Here is an 18,026-nt window from a genome sequence, read left to right as displayed (position 1 = left end):
CTCAGCAAATCCCTAGCTGATAGACAAAACATCCATTTAATAAAACAGACTGACCACAAAGCATTACTGTAAATTCCATATCATTTTCAATAATATCTCTGCTTTTACTCTCTGTCTATGATCATTATCTGTAACCATAAATCACTGTTAACCTTTAAAAAGCTCCAATCAATGTACATATTTCTTACCTCTCCATACCACTTTTGCTTGGTCAACAGCAATTTAAACAACCCAAGTATATTAATTTTAAAAAGCTGCTAAGAACTGATATATGCTCATGTAACATCTTGAAATGTAATAGAATAATAATAGGCTGTGCCATCAAAGGTTTTGCACTATTTGTGATCTACAAATGTCAGTAAATGGTTTATTTAGTTTAGGCGAGTGCAGTGTATTGAATAATGGAATATATGGCAATAAGGTTCAAGACAAACTGAAAAAAATATATTATTTTATTACAGAGACAAAGGGAAATGCATATGTGTTATAATGCACTTCTCAGTTCACATTTAGGGTAACACCAGTGCAAGCATTTTTACTAAATGTGTATATTACCAGACCTATTTTAAGGAGCAAATGCTGACTTGACCCCTCTCCCATATCACTGCCCTGAGATCAGAAGCACTTTACTCTGAGAAAGGAACCCTGACCACATCCGTCCACTCAGGCATCATGGTATCTGTGAGTCAGTAACTCGGACAGCATTCAGGTGGTTTGATCTCATCCTTGTATAATAGACTCAGTCGAGAGGTAGGTCTGAGAATGCCTTCTATCATCTCCTAAAGTTTCTCCAAAGTTCATCAAAGTTGTCAATTTGTTGTCCTTTCTCCCTTCACTGCATCTGGATAACAAGGCACCTATTCTAAGGCTGCAATCCTAACTCCACATACCTGTGACTTCTGAGTATTGCGACTTAGAATTGCCTTCTACTGTTTTTATTGTTATTGTGTTGTTGTTGTTGTTGTTGTTGTTGTTGTTGTTGTTGTTGTTGTTTACCCACCCTTTACTCTAAGGTCCCAGGGACATTACAACACAATATTAAAAACAGTTTAATACAACTTACATTATAGTAGTAAGGTGAGTCCTAAAAATAGCCACTTGTCACTTAATCACGTCATTGTGACATTGGTGAAAACTCCCTACAGGACCCAGACCATTTTCAACGCAAAGAAGAATACAAATATTCAGTAGTTGACCGAAGTTGCTGAGCTTTTTAAGGGCAGACACCAATTTCAGGGATACTTCTGGTAGTCCAAAAAAATCACAATTGAACAGCAACCACCCACCATATCAGTGGATGTTGGGGAAAGCACTGGCAACTCCTTTGCCCTGCCCATCTACTCTGTAGAGGGAGAGTAGAGAGTCCAATTATGTAGAAAAGCCAAGTCCATTCATCTGATGCTAATAAATAAACTCTCTAGGACAGCCTTCCCCAACATGGTGCCTCCAAATTTTGTTGGGATTTCAGCTCCCATAAGCCCTAGCTAATAGAGGCAAGGGTTAAGAATGATTGGAGTGGCAACAACTGGTACCAGGTTGGAGAAAGCTACTCTTGGGAGTGCTTCACAGTGGCAAAACAATAAAGGCCGAACTTCAGGTACTTCACAATCTTATCACCTGGATCACAGAACCTGGAGCATAGGAACCCAGAGACAGAGAAATTAACTCCATCTGCCATATGGAGTAATAGAAAGTGACCTCCTTATGGTGACCATAACACATGCACTAGCCTGCAGTGCCAGAGTTTAAAGAAAATTTTCACCATCTGGATTCCACTGCAATGGGAAGAGATGGAAAATAAAGACTTGTTTAAAAAAAATCTTTACAGGCATAAAAGAATATTGATCACAAAGACAAACCTATCCAGTCAATGAAAATGAATTGCAGTTTCAGACCAAAAACTGGACCTACCTGCACAATGATTTCAAAAAACCACCAATATAGTATGGCAGGTTTCTTCAAAAGAGCTATGAACATGTAAGTTGCAGACTTACATAATGTATGTAATGTTATAGTTTATTTCTATGTTGTCTTTCAGCTAAAAGAAAATGCCTAGTGCGGCCCTTCAAAACAATATTCCTGCATAAAAAATGATGGATAGATAGACAGCTCTATGGAGTGTTTTATCAACCCTCTGCCAGGCTCAGCAGGGTAGCCAGTAAAATCTCACTCATTCTGACAAGAAATGCATCATTAAAATATGTGTAGATATATACAGATGGCGAAGAAACTGGGTTAAAAATGACCAGCCTAATAGCATCATATATCAATGTATGATGGAAACCCTTAAAAATATTTATGGACTCTAAAATCCCCTATTATGCGAGTAGATCCACTATGTGTTCTGGATATATTTTAAATAGTGTTCCTTCCACAGAATCCTTCTCTGATTAATCCAGGCAGATTTGTGTTAAAACGCACAGCTCCTTCTATATTTTCATTATTTTTTCTGGAAAATGAAAAAGGATGATATATATTTATATATGAGAGAGAGGTTCTCATATATATAAAGCTAGTGGAACCTGCAACAAAATGTTGCAGTATTGACTGTTCCTTTCCCATTTCAGGACAGTTAGTCAAGCTCTTCACCACATTTCTCCCATTTCATTCTCTGTCCCACCCAGTTTTTTGTGTTTTTCCTCAGTTGTCAGCCAGCTGGCTACGGCCACTTGAGCATGCTCCATCCTCTTGGGGTTATGTTTTTGTTGGATTTTTGTACTTCTCCAAACTTTAGGGTTTCTCCAAGCCTGATGATACTTCTCATATGTTCATGGGTGCTGCCATTTTGACAATGGTGCTTAATGGTGCTGAACAGAGAAAATTGTATGTGTTTTGTCTATTTCCTTTAAAAAACCTCAACAATTTTTGGGGTGCCCTGGTTTTTACTTTTTGAAATATAGCAACCCTATGCTAGTCCCACTGAGGTTAATGGAATGGGCATCAGTTGTATTGCTGTTGACATCTGAAAGAGTCCCCCTTCAGGGGTGAAGCCAAACCATTGGAATGCTGCGGCACCTGCTGTGGCTGTAGAGACCAATACAGAAGAGACATGTTTTGTTGCAGCTGGGGCAGATAACGTTTCCTCTTTCTGCGCTCCTCCTAGTGGTCATCCCTCCTCTGATCACTGCTGTGCTACCTAACCTGAGTGTCTGCAGATGCTGCCGTCGTCTGCAAGGGATTCCCACACAGCAGGATTAATGTTGCCAACCTTCATGCCATGTTTGTAGACATCTTTGTAATGCAGAGTTGGTCTGCTAATGGGCCTAGTGTCTGAAGTCATCTTTCCATAGAGCACATCCTTGAGGACCCTGCCATCTTCCATTCCGTGAACATGACCAAGCCAGTGTAGATGTTGCTGAGACAAGAGTGCAAACTTGCTGGGAATGTTATAATAGAGACTTCCATATCAATGATATGGTTTCCCTGAGAGATTATTCTGAAGGTCCATGGCACTGAATATCATATAAAGATATGAAGACAGATGGAATATTAAGACAGAAGTAGCACTTCACTATTTGCATAACAGATATGTTAAATGCTGTTTCAGCCAAGGAGGTCACAGTGTAATATGTTTGGTTTCTAAACTAAATGTGGGTTTTTAGTTCTTCATAATTGTCATGCCCAACATATGGGCAAGCATGGCCAATATTCAATATGGAAACAAAACTGTTGCTAGAAGTTTGTCCCCTGTGCAAAACTGCTCTGGGAGCTCAGAAAATGAGGAAGGCAGGCCATAGCCTGTTTATGCAGTCCATTTCTTTGGAGCCTGACACTGGCAAGAGAGTGCTATATGTGAATTAAACATGGTGCAATTGATTCCAGCCCAGCTTCACACCACTACAAATGTTATGTCTGTCTTCAATGTCAGTTGATTGACAATAGGACAACTTGAAGAGGGAAATGTAGCATTAACAAATGTTACAGTGCCTTTCTCATCCAATATTAATTCAGTATTTTGTGATAATTAGTTCAATGCCCATGATTATATCAATATCTTTGTGCCTTACAAATATGCCAGGAGGATCTCAGTTAGAACAAGGCCACCTCTGATTGTACCTTTACCTTGGAAAAGGTTTTTTGTGTGTACATAAATAAAAGCTTAATCATTTTATTTTATTTTAATGTTTTTAAATGTGGTATGCAATTATTTATGAATCTCATTATGTACACATGTTTTCTATAAAAAAGAACATCAAATGAAGAAGGGGTATACAACAGAGAACAAGCAAGCAAGACAAATGGTCTTCAGACTAACATACATTTAGAGTGTAGAAGGGTCTCACTTGAAAGAAAAGAGAAGATTATTTACTTATGCAGAATTAATTGAAGAGTAGGATGATTGATTTTGTTATTGAAAGTGATTATAAACCAGTTTATTTGTAACAACCTAATCACTCAAGAGTGAAAATGTTCCACTGAAGCTATTTAATATTTTTCTCTATTTCTTTTGTTCCAATTTGCGGTCCAGTCAGGAGTGTTAAAGGAATATTTAAAATGATTCTGTAGAATAAAAAGAATTCTGTTTCTTCATTGTGCTTACAGCACTATATTCCAACATGTGATGACAAAATAACAACAATTGGCAACTGGAATGCTGCAATACTTTTATCTATCATCTATCTATATGTCTGTCTGTCTGTCTGTCTGTCTGTCTGTCTATCTATCTATCTATCTATCTATCTATCTATCTATCTATCTATCTATCTATGAAGGACCCATATGGATTGATGAAAAAAGGCAGCTGGAAACCAAACTGCACAGAAGGCCAAGGAAGCCCCAAAGCACTTCTAAGGTTTACAGTACGTCCCATTCTGGAGGGTGTGCCCAGATAAAAGAGTATAGATCTAACACTTAGAAACTGGGCAATTGCCATTTTTGTTTAGTGTACTATTTAGATGCAGCTGGGATATTGCTAGGTACTCAAAGGACTTGAGGCACAAGTCAATGACACATATTTCCATATACTAATTTATATGCATAGAAGACTCTAGGCAAATTAAGATGGAGGGCTGCACTGTACCCAACTATCTGACAAGCAAACTCACCACTTACTGATGACTAAGCTAGAAATACAGTGATGGTGGATATACCACAAATACACATACATTTCATACGGAAATGAGAGAGCAGCATCAATCCAATCACAAAATAAGAGGGAAACATTTAAAAGCTGCTAGAGAAAGTTTTTCCTTACTTCCTTGGCCTATTTACTTTTATTTATAAGAATAAAGCAAGTGGCTATAAATCAGGTTTTGAATTGTTCTATAATTGTGCTTTTCAAAGTAGATAATTAAATTGCTATGCCTTTGCAAAGGTCAATATGTTGGGCTAGCATATATTCATCTCCCTAAGGCATTTGCCCTTATTAGCCATGAATCACTGTTTCATGAACTGAGCCTTTTGGCTTCATCTCACAAAGCCTAAAATTATAAAAATTCATTGAGATCTACTTCTGTTGCTTAACTTTATTACTAATTAACCCTCATATGTCCCTTTATGATGTAACTGAAGCTACCAATGTTATTGCTCCTGTATAATTGGAGAGAGGATATCCCATAGGTTTATCTCATTGCTGTATGTCATTACAGAGATTCCACAATGAAAATTCTTTCAGATTCACTCAGGGATATTGTCTGCAAATGGGAAAAATATATTATTTGTAACTATGAATATCTCCTCTTTTGGGGATGTATTTTCCCCCACCACTACTGCCACAATACTTGCATCATGGTGTCCATGTCTGAAGGTAATCCATAAACCATATTTAATATAGTTTCTATTGTTTGTGACTCAAGTGGCCTTTTTGGTGCTTTGTAAGATATTAGTCATTATTTATAGTCCAGTTATATATGTGGCCAGCATGATGCAAGCTTTTTGGTACAGGTGGCAGCCTGGTTGAGTGGCTTTAGGTTTAGAACAAGAAGGATTCTGTCCTCTTTTCCTTGACCGATGATTCTTCACCCTGCTGTTTCTGTGGTGCAAGATAATGCAAAACAAGGGCAGAGCCAGCCCTGTCCAAACAAATGAAAATGCCTCCCACTTTTATGATGCAATCGTGCAACAGCTGAATCTGGGCAATGGTGCCCTAGCCACTGCAGCCACCTAGGCATCCAGGAGCAAGGCTGGATACAGGCACAGCCTGTAGGTATTAAAAAGCATGGGTGTCAGAATGGCCAGACATTGCCTGGGAAGATCCACCACATAGAGCCATATCTCCTGAAGGACTCTGTAACAGATTGTATTGAAGTCCACTGAGTGGTCCAGCAGAACCAACAGGGATATTTGTTCCCTGTCTAGTTCCTGGCATATGTAAGTGTTGTTGTTGTTAAATTCTTTCAAACATTCTTTCTGGCACATGTAATCTACCAAGGTAACCAAGACAGTTTGAATCCCAAAACTGGGCCTGAACTCAGATTGGAATGGAGCTAAATAATACTACTACTAATTTTATTACTGCCCATCCAGCTAGGTCGCCCCAGTCTCATGCCAGAAAGCCTGGAATTAAGTTGCCAGCAGCCACTCTGCCTCTTTGTATAGAAATAGTAAATTAGAGAGATGCCTGCAGTCTTCCCTAGCAGACTCCTTGCAGTTACGGTGCGGTTTTTTCCCCAAGTGAGCAAGATAAATCATAGAGTTGGAAGGGACCCAAGGGTCATCTAGTCCAACCCCCTTGGATGAAGAATTGTAAACTACAAGATTTCACCTCCCAACCAAGATGTGGAATTTCTAAAACTCACACAGTTTTTAGGGAAGGGGAATATCATTCCCAGCATCCAAGGATCATTGAAGTCTAAGCCAACCGGTGCCTCTGCTTCCACTCCTGCCATGATAGAAGCTATGGAGAAAAGAGCACAATATATGGGCAGGGTACTTCAATGCATCCTGAACAGTGTTCAAGTGCACATTGCCCTCTACACCTAACACCACTGATCTGCAGTCATGTGGTCTATGAGCTATAATGTGCAGCAGTTTGTACAAAATATTTAATAGGAGGAGGCAGTCAAGAATCCTGCAAGTGCAGGTCCTGTTTGGGAAAACTGGCTATCGAAGACACTGGACATTATGAGGGCAGATGAGATGTACCAGGGCAGAGGGAGGGGTGTTTGAAAATAAAGGGAAGATATCTGCATACCTTTGAAGCAGATCAAATATAGTATTCTATGTTAACTAGGACCTCATCAGGGAAGGGGAATGCTGTTTTATTACCTTGAATGCAATGTGCCTGGCAAAGGAATGAAACAAACAGAATCTGGTATAGAATATTGCTTCTCTATCCTGTTAAGTTGGAACATTTAAGTCCCACACATACCAGCTCTCTCTCTCTCTCTGTATGCGTAACAATAGATTAGATATAGATTTTTAGTTTATAAATAGGAATAGCTGCTAAACATATTTTAAAACTAATTAAAATATCTAGGTGATAAAGCAATTATTAGATCTCATTGATTCTGATGGGAGAAATTTAAGTATTTACCTAATGCCTTCATTGCAATCAATGGAGCTTAAACATGTCTGAGTTTAGCTGGATTGTGTTCCTATAGTTTAAGGAAAAATCAAATAATAAAGAACTGCTGTAGACTGAAAGTCTGTAGCAATTATAAAATACTCTGAACTTAAGTTTTATCAAAGGTTGTCCTCTACTTGCAAGTGACTTTTGCTCTATAGAAAAAAAATGATTCCCACGGAGATTTAGCATATTTCAAGTTCATCCAAAATAAACAACAAAATAAGTTTTGATAACAGCTAAACTTGGGCTTCTTAGGATAGCTTCTATAGCAACTGAGTTTGTTGCAATAGATCTTGTATTTTTGTTTCCTGAAAAGGGAAAAAGAGCTTTTTTGGGAGGGGAATACTCGTGAGATATATTATTGCTGATTCAATTGTGATTATTAGCAGCCAAATGTTAAGCATGTTCACTTATAAGTACATTCCACCATGTTAAATTGGTATCCAGCATAAAACTACTCTAGAATGTGAAAAAGTCACATTTTACAAAGTTTTATTTGATGACTTTCTCAGTGTCCTTCCTATTGTTGTCTTGGAAACATTCTGAGATAACAAGATATTGTTCCAAATCCATATCTCTTTTTGGATTACCCACATGTCTGTTTTCCACTCAGGTGCCTAGTAGCTTTCATTTTAATGACTTTCTGAGGTCTCCCTAGGGTACAGAAATGGACTTTTCTTGTCGTAGTATTCAAAGATCTAGAGAATTCCCCTTGTGCAGTTGCTCTTAGTGTGTGTACAAGCATCAGGAGGGGATGTCAAGGCAAACTTTCAACAGAACATCATCAATGCTGACCCTGCTGCTACTGGCACACTGAGCAAGCTAATTTTGGGTACACTTCAACAGAAAAAATTCTCACACATTTTAATATTGTGGACCATCCGTTTCATTATATCTTTTGTTTGTTTATTTGTTTTATTTTAAAATGTAGGCCCCACCTTTCCTCTTCTTGACTAATGCCTACGATGTGTCAGCATTAACGATTAAAAGCAAAAGAACAATAAAAACTGTATAAAACCACAAAATAACAGTAGATTAAACACGGAGAAGACAAAGCCCAGCAGAGTGAGTTCGAACAGCAGGCAGACAGAAGCCAGATTGCTAAAAATGTTTTCAGAAGGGATCAGAACATCATTAGGGATGCAGCCACATTGATCTCCTAGGGTACTACACTAAAAATAACCTTTCATCTGTTCCCCACTAAACGCAACTCTGATGAAGGATGGCTGTACAGGAGGGCATCCCCAGCTAACCAGAGTAGACATGCATTGTTACATAGGAAGAAAAAGACAAATGGATAAAGATTCTACACTAGTTTTCTGATGCAAATACCTGGTTCCGGTCAGAATTTTTGCCACTGCATTTTGTACTGGCTGAATATTACAGTAATTCAGTCTTGATATCAGGCTTAGAGGACTGTGACCAGGTCTGCCTCTATTTATTAAATTTAATACTCAACAGACAACTTTATCTTATCAAACTGAAAGCAGCAGATTGGCTCCAGTGGGATAGCTGTGCAGCCTCCAGCTGCCCACTCCTGCCCCAACTAGGCAAGCGGCAGCAATGCTAGGGTTGGGAATGTGTGTTTGTGGTTCCACCCCACTACTCTGGCTGTTCCTAGAATCCAGGGTGTGTTTTTAATCAAAGTGTACCTTTATCAGGCAGGATGAGTCAAGGAATGAACAGTTAGATGTCATAGTCCAAGAATTTGATCCATATCCTTTGGCTGTACAAAACCTAAAACATATCTATGACAATAGAGTAAGTAGCTGCCAGAAGCACAAGCTATAGTAATGTTTGAAGCAGGCCAATTAATGGTATCGAAAAATGGGAATAGCACACCAGCAGTTTCTAAATGGTCTCTAGAGTTTTAATGCTTAGGAATCTTAGAATGGTATGTCCTTCCCTATTCTTATAGCACACTTTCATCCAAGAAGGCATCATAAGAAAAGGAAAAACAAAACCGATAGTGAGAATTGGTCCTTAGTGGTGCAGTAGACATTCTGCTGTGTTAACCACAACAGATAAAACATTTTATGTGGCCTTCCTAGATAGGCAAATTATTATGTATATGCGGTGAGGACAAGAATTTTCAATGGCTCAGCAGACCAAATGTGAATCTTAAAATTGCAACTTAGACTTCAAAATAAGGACGAAAGTCATGGAAACATTTTCCCTATGCTGAAGTTAGTTTATTATCAGTGCAGTGTAGAAATGACAGCAGCAAACAAAGCAAGCACATCCCCTTATTGTTTTTTTAAAAATGGGAGAAGACAATTTGGCTAAAATTGAGGAAAATCAGAGGGTGGAGTTTGTCCTTAATGGGGTTTGTCCCAGCCTTCAAGTATTTAAATTGGTACACTGATGCAGTTTGGTGCATTGTGAATTCTCAACTCGCTCCCAGCATCAAGATTCAGGGCAAATTATTTCAGTTATTTTGAAAAGGGAGATAAAGTGCTTTTCAAAAAAGAAAGGATATTGTGATCATGATATAGTAAACAAAATTCTTTCCTTTGCGGTGAGATTGGAACCAACAGTTCTGGAATAAACATCACAGTGTTCAAAAATGGAGGGTTAAAAAAAAGATTTCTCAGAGGTTCAGGTACTACATAAGAAGTGCATCAGTGACCTGGTTCAGAGTAATCCCATTGGGGCATATTTCCAAGTGTCTGTTAAGGAATTAGAAAAAGAAACAGATGTTTTCTATCAAAAACTAATGTTGAAGAGCTACCATTACTCTTTTCCTAAGCACATATTCTAGACTGTAATCATGCACTCCCTCCTTTTGCTTTAATAGAAGCAGCAGAATGCAATAATTCATATTCTGGCTTGTTGACACAGCTTGCTTCAGCTGTTCACAGAGTAAGTTGTTTGTTCACTGAATCTCTGAACACGTCAGCACTCTGTAGACAAACAGAAAGGAGCTGTTGGTTTTGACAGTGGTTGCAATTGTCTACCACCCTCCAAGGGACTTTGAAAACCTGTAATAAGTTTACAGAATCACATGCAGTAAATTTTTACTGCTGCTAACTTTGACACTCTTATTTCCATTAGGAGAAATAACAGACTCCCTACAATTTCCTTTGTGCAGGCAAAGTAAAATAAGGGCACAATCAATCAAAATCTGAATGGAAATGAATAGGGGCTGCACAGAGTATAGCTTTGGGGATTTCATGTCTTCCCTATTCGCTGGAAATGATGCTTTTCAAATAATTATGCTATTTTTAGATTTCGGTTTAGGAAAAAGCAGCCAAAAGATTATTATCTGAATAGATCAGCATCCCTGCTTCACAGCTGTTGGCAAAATTTAGTAGGCACCACTTCTGTATAATTCTCAACCATGTCTATGGGATTTGCATGACAGGAACACTAAACAATTGCATTTTGTATTATGTATGAAAATCTAGGGCTCATGAATGCTTAGGAAGCAGGTGAAATTGTCAGTTAATAATTGTTTCATCAGTTTGCTATCTTGTGAACTGGTTCACAGGATCATGCCTTTAATCCCCTTTGATCCCTAATATGTTCTACTCTGCTATTCCACAATTACAGGGTTGACTCCAAAGTTTTCATTCCAGTTATGAAAAGATCTTCCATTCCAGGAATAAGAAAAATGGGTAGTGGGTTTCTCTCTATAGAGAGTAATTGTCTCATTTAGTATGCTTATTATGCTGATTTCTGACAAGTGGTTCTAGACGTGAAGATCATCAGAAGAAGCCTCCAAGGTGCAATCTGTTGGGAGTTTATTGGAAGCAACACTTTTTGAATTGAGATTCTTTGTCAGATTATATACTTGCAACGAATAACACAGACTGAACATTTGCATATTTACTCAGAAGTAAATGTCATTGAACTTAAATAGGGCTTACTCTCTAGCAAGTGTTCTTAAGAGTTCCAGCCACAGTTCCTCTGATGAAAGAACCATCACTTGGAAACTTTTGAGCCCAATAAACTAAATACTGTTGATGTGCCATCAGGCTTCTACTTTTGTTTTGTGTAAATATCCCTTCTCCTTTGTTAGTTGGGACTGGACCACACTGAATCATTTGTGCTTTGAATTCATTTGTGTTTTGCATGGAAATAATACCCTTTCTTGTGTATTCTTGGTTTTTTGACACCACTGTGTCAACCATTTTTTTTTTTTAAAAAACTCTTTATCCCGGTATATTGAGTCTACTTCACGCTTCATCTCATAAAGCAGATTTTATCCTAGAGAACAGAGATGGGGAACCTGCGGCCCTCCAGATGTTGGGCTACAGCTTTCCTTGACTGTTGTTCATGCCAGCTGAGAGACTGATGGGAGTTGGAGTCCAACAACATCTGGAGAGTCACAGATACCCCATCCCTGCTGTAAAATCTTATTCATCAACACTGTTGTTAAAAAGAGATGTGCCAGTACTCATCTCTCGATAAAAGTGCAAGGATACCAGCACAAAATGGCTGCCATGAGGTGATGGTTTTCCATACTGGTGAGTATAGTCACAAAGTAATGATGGTCAATATGCAATTTGAAAGAATGCATTACATTGAAAATTATGCAGCATTTTTTCCAATTGTATGCCACCTAAGAACAATAGAAAATAATCATCCATCCAAATGTGCATAGTACCTTTAAAGTAAGAAATAGGAAAGCTTTTAGCTAGAAAAATACCACATATTACATAAATACAGTATCAGCATCACCAGTAGCTAATTAGCGCCTCTCATAATGCACTTGAGGCAAGTGTTTCAAAATTACTTATGTTAGACTCTTAAACAGCGAAGGATACAGTGGTTGCCAGCTTGAAGGGGTTAATGTTGGATGAACGATTCCAACATACTGTAATTGCTTCTGATTAGTTTTATGTTGTAATGAAGCAATAATGACCAAAATGCAGGGCATTTCTGGGGGATTCATGAGTGGCTGGTTTTGCTTCAGGCCATTAACCCCACTCATTAATACCTCTGGAAGTGCACTGTGCAGAGGTTGTTATTGTTAATAACAGGAATGCTACAAAAACAATTGCCAGCACTGTAAAATTAGCTGATAAACTCAGAACATTTGCAAGTTTGCTAATGTGGAGCTTTGTTTCCATTTCAAAAGTAAAAGGACTTCTTCATCCAAAACCCACAAGGAAATATGGAACATAGCACGTTTATGTGAGAATGTTGTATTCTTGTGCTAGACTGCTCCATTGGAGAAAGGAAGAACAATTAGCCACTGCAGTACGTAGCTGACCATATAGGAGATAAACTAGAATGCTTAATCACATATTGTTTTTGTACTGTGCACCACTTCCTTCCCTAAGATGATGATAAGAATAATTATATTTACATGAATTCATCCTGTAGGAAGTGAATGAAGGAACATTTCCTCCCTTCCCTTCTTCAAGATACAGAAATTGAAAAATGACTGCAGAATATTTTCTACTAAAATAATTTAACCAAGCATCTTTGTGTATAGTACTGGCTAAAACACTTAAAAACACACAGAAAGAGGATACAGTAAGATAATTTCATCTGTCTCTTTCTTAGAGCTCCATGCTCTGATGGTGAGAGGGCACAACTCAACAAGATGTCTCTTTTCTCCTGCTGGGAGAAAAGCAGCTGGGAGTATGATTTTGCTTGGGGGGGAATGTATCCATTCATTTGGAATATTTGTATCCTGCTCTTTAGGTCTCAAAAGCCTCCCAGAGCAGCTAAACTTACACACAGAGCAGCTAAAGCCTAAACAAACACTGCTGCTGCTGCTGCAATCAAATTCAGAGCTTCCAATGGCTTGTGTTGTTGTTTAGTCGTTTAGTCGTGTCCAACTCTTTGTGACCCCATGGACCAGAGCACGCCAGGCACTCCTGTCTTCCACTGCCTCCCGCAGTTTGGTCCAACTCATGCTGGTAGCTTCAAGAACACTATCCAACCATCTCGTCCTCTGTCGTCCCCTTCTCCTTGTGCCCTCAATCTTTCCCAACATCAGGGTCTTTTCCAGGGAGTCTTCTCTTTTCATGAGGTGGTCAAAGTATTGGAGCCTCAGCTTCAGGATCTGTCCTTCCAGTGAGCACTGATTTCCTTAAGAATGGATACGTTTGATCTTCTTGCAGTCCATGGGACTCTCAAGAGTCTCCTCCAGCACCATAATTCAAAAGCATCAATTCTTCGGTGATCAGCCTTCTTTATGGTCCAGCTCTCACTTCCATACATCACTGCTGGGGAAACCATAGCTTTAACTATGCAGACCTTTGTTGGCAAGGTGATGTCTCTGCTACATTTCAGTAAATAACCCTCCTGCCGCAGTTCCCCCATCAGGACACTATAAATTGTATCCAACTAAGTCACTGCATGCACAGGAGAACCTCTGAAAATGAAACAAAACTTCCCTTCCATTTCCCCAACCTCTCTGCTCACCCTCAAATCTGTGCCAAAGGGCTGGAGGACCCCCAGAGCAAATGAAGGAAGAGGAAGTTCCATTACACTTGTATAAAATGTTCCATGTGCACAATGATTTAGCTGGATACAACCCTATGTGTCTTGCGTAGTTTGGTCCTGACTTTCTTGTATTGCATTATCTCCAACACAAAGTGCAGAAAGCCTGGTGACCAACCTCAAAGCCCTTGTATCATGCTGAGGGCCCAACCCAACATTGACAGGATTGAAGGATTTAAAAAGATAGTTTCTTGAAAGCACATAGCTACACCAAATTCTTTTTCAAAAAATTTATCCACGTCCACCTTTCAAATGCTGGTATTGATCTTGTCTAATTTCACATCTTTTTGGACATGCTTTTGACTGCCAAAATTTACTAATCCAAAGCAAAATCACACACCAGCATAATGAAAAGGGGCTTTCCTCATTCACAAGTACTCTGTTGCTTCAGCACAAGCCCCAAACCACTATATCAGTGTAGTCAAAGATGGGGAAACTCCATACTTTTGTAGCAGTATGGATTTCACAGCAGAATTTTAGGCACAGGGAACAGAAGAAAATGCAAGAGAAAATGATATGGACAACACTATATGCCAGTTCCTGATGATTTGTAACAAGGGGGCAGCCATAGCTATAGAACAAGCCCATTGCAAATAAAACAAAATCAAATCAAATTTGAAATGGAGATGTGTAGTAGTTGCTCTTCCAAAATAATGACCTGCCAGGGCCAATCTTCATGCTATTAAGCTTAATGCACAGTATGCAGCTATGTCTCCACATTTTCTTTAATTACAGATGTGAAAAGGTGAATGTTTTCTGACCTACAGCCAGATTGTTATCTGGCCTGCAGCCCACGGGGAGAGAAGGTTTATCCCTTTCCCACCCCCATCCACAATCAGGATTGACCTGCTCGCCCCTCCAACTTGGATAGGAAGCCTAGACACCAATGGAAACCATCTCCTTAAGTGTCCTAACTGTGCAGTGACCCTGATTTTCATACTGATAGTACCAGAGGGCAGACGAGATACAAAATTCTCCTCCCTGCAGCTGTAATGAATTAAATAAAGTCTGGAGATGTGCCTGTATGCTACACATTAAGCAGAATGTGCTGCTTCGCCCTTAGTACTAAACAAGAAAAAGAAAAGAAAATGTGTGATAATATAATATGAAATGCAAAATGATCAATTATAGCATGATTTGCATAGAAAGAGAGGATGTGTAAAAGAAGTTTAAAGGATGACCACCTAACAGTACTGTGTATTTACTGATATTTAAATGAAAATTGTGCAAGCTTTAACCCTTTCATTCTAGAGCCTTTCAAGTGCGTAGTATAATCTTGACTTTCAATATCCGACCACTTCCACTGAAGACATTTCTACTGCTCAAGTGTTGTAGTCTTCAGTCATGCCAGCAACCTCACTGATTCTCATGGAAATCCCTATTTGCATGATGTTCCAGAGTGCTTGCACCTAGTAATGGGCCTGGTTGTTCTTATATCCATGAAGTATGTTATATTTTCCAGCCTCATTTACTGCATTTGTGCCTTGAACTTACAGCTCATATATGGACTCCAAGCATCATACAAAGAAAAATCTGCATTGGTTTGCATTCAGATATACAGAAAAAGTAGATATTCCTCAGGAAAAATTAAGACTGCAAGACATTATTAGTGCCAAATGTGACACTTCACAGAATCAGGGTTTAAAATGATTTAGAGTACAACTGGTTTTCACTAACTGAAGAACTGAGTTTTCCTTCAGGTATATGTAGTGGAAAATATCCAGGGGTCGCACTATGGACTTTAAATTGTTTTAGATGAGGGAGTTCTGGAGAGTTGTACAGTGGTACCTTGGGTTACATTCGCTTCAGGTTACATACGCTTCAGGTTACAGACTCCGCTAACCCAGAAATATTACCTCAGGTTAAGAACTTTGCTTCAGGATGAGAACACAAATTGTGCTCCGGCGGCACAGCAGCAGCGGGAGGCCCCATTAGCTAAAGTGGTGCTTCAGGTTAAGAATAGTTTCAGGTTAAGAACGGACCTCCAAAACAAATTAAGTTCTTAACCTGAGGTACCACTGTAGTCTTTGTAACATTTGTGCACACTGGACTATGGCAGCCAGCATAGCTGTTAATTTTGCATTAGGTCCTACAAAGAAAACCAGGATGCTTTAGCAAACCCACAGCTCTCATTGCTTCTTTCACTCTCCCTCTGATTCTCTTCAAATTCAAACTGCCAACTGTCTCACATTCTTATCTCCTCACTGCAGAACACTGGTCTCAGATTCTATCCCTGCAGGGAACTCACTTATTCAGGATAGGAAATGTCTACAGGCATTTAGGAACTACAGATACATAACATTTCTCTGCTTGCTCAAAAGGAGCTTGATCATTTGTGCAAATGATTGACATTTTGTGGGCACTTTTGAGTATGTACTGCCAGGTCTATAGCCCCCTCCCCTTTAACTGCTCTTTGATGTGGCAGGAGAAAGAGAAGATAGGTGCAGTGGATGAAAATTGATGCTATTCACGTCAATTTCTAACAAACTATCAACAGAAATGGATACTTCCCCTCTGGGCTCTCCCAGTTGTGGTGTAATAGTAAACGGTGAAGTGCAGGAGGTCATCACAACAGCCTCTATAAACATGTCTCCAGTCAGAATCCACAGCCTCGCCACCAAGAAAAGTGCAGAAATGCAGCAATTATGTGAGAAGTGATACAATTTAAACTGCTAGAAGGAAGTAGGAACCTATTCAAAGAAAAGAAAAGAAGTGTGAGGATGCAGCAATGATGTGCTTCCAGGAATCTTTGCAGGACTCCTCCCCCCCCCCCCGGACAATAAACAAGGTCAGGATGGAGGGCCTACCTCTCCCCTCAGCATGCAGAGATAGAGCAGAAATGCCAAGAGGAAGGTATGGACTTGAAATGGAAGCAGAAAGAAGAAAACTGAGAGAAGCAAGGAGGTAAAGAGAAGGAGAACTGTCAGGACACATTGCATACCACTTATAAAGTGAGCAGCTTAGGGGAACAGAGATAAGAGGGTGGTGCCCTTTAAAGAAACAGAGACTTCAGAGTCAGGGTTGGGGACAAAAAGTGCAGGTGATGAACCTGTGCAGCATAAGGAAAGTAGAAACTCAACAATACAGCTGCAAATAAAACATTTTAAATGTGTTTTAAGTGTGATAAAAATGTGGCACTAGATGGCGATGGTGAGCCTTATGGAAAATTCAATGTATTTTTAAAAAAACTTTTTTCTAAAAAAAAGAAACAATTTTCAGAACATTTTTTATATGTGTGTAGATTCCACCTACGCATAGAAAATAGAATACATGTGAGATAACTAGCCTCATATAACCAACATGCTTAAGTCTAATGCTTAAGTTTTACGGCCTGTGGTTGATTACAGAGATAAGGCCTACTTTGCCTCTGTCTTCACCCAAAAAGAAAGCAGTGTCCAACCTGGTGATAACACAATAAATAATGCAAGGAGGGAGCTGCAGATAGGAAAATAGGTGTGAAGGGGAAACCTAGCTACTTTAAATGAATTCAAACCCCAGGGCCTGATGAGCTGCACCCAAGGATACTGGAAGACATTGTGGATGTAATCTCAGAGCCTCTGTCTATAACCTTTGAAATTTCTTGGAGAATGGATAAGGTCGCTCCAGACTGGAGGCAGGAAAACGTTTTCCTCATATTCAAACAGGGGGGAAAGGAAGACCTAGGTAACTCATGACCAGACAGGTCCTAGAGCAGATAATCAACTGTTGGTCTGTGATTACTCAAAAACAAGCCATGCTAGAGGAATCTCATTTCTGTTTTAAATAGAGTTACAAGCATGGTGGATCAGAGGAATGCTGTGGACATAGTGTATCTTGATTTCAGTAAGGCTTTTGACATGGCTGTCTTAAGCATATCCGGCACCGTGGTGCAAAGATCCCTCCGGCACCCCCCCCCGGCCACTCCAATACAAGGGAGGGGGCTGTGGAAAATGTCCTCCTCCTCCCACTGCCCCTATCCCCGGCATGGTGGCAGCGATCAAGCAGGAAAACATGATGGTGGGCAGGCTCTCTGGCATTGGGGCACCTGAGAAGGCAGCCCGGGAAGGCTGCACGCCACCTT

The 18,026-nt window shown here is 39.5% G+C and overlaps 1 protein-coding gene across 5 annotated transcripts in view; it reads right to left on the bottom strand.

The window, feature by feature from the left end:
• Positions 1-18,026, bottom strand: part of LOC307215528 (uncharacterized protein) — a 186,924-nt gene that overhangs the window by 17,486 nt on the left and 151,412 nt on the right. For 2 of the 5 annotated variants that reach the window (XM_079974867.1, XM_079974868.1), the window contains one exon: positions 6,041-6,139. The exons of the other annotated variants lie outside the window; for them this stretch is intronic. The gene's annotated coding sequence lies outside the window, so the exon portion shown is untranslated. The remainder of the gene's footprint in view (positions 1-6,040; positions 6,140-18,026) is intronic. 5 annotated transcript variants of the gene reach the window in all.

Source organism: Podarcis cretensis (assembly GCF_951804945.1).
Source record: "Podarcis cretensis genome assembly, chromosome: 4".
Lineage (NCBI taxonomy): Eukaryota > Metazoa > Chordata > Lepidosauria > Squamata > Lacertidae > Podarcis > Podarcis cretensis.
Note: the sequence above shows the minus strand (reverse complement) of the source record. Positions and strands in the feature narration are given on the sequence as shown.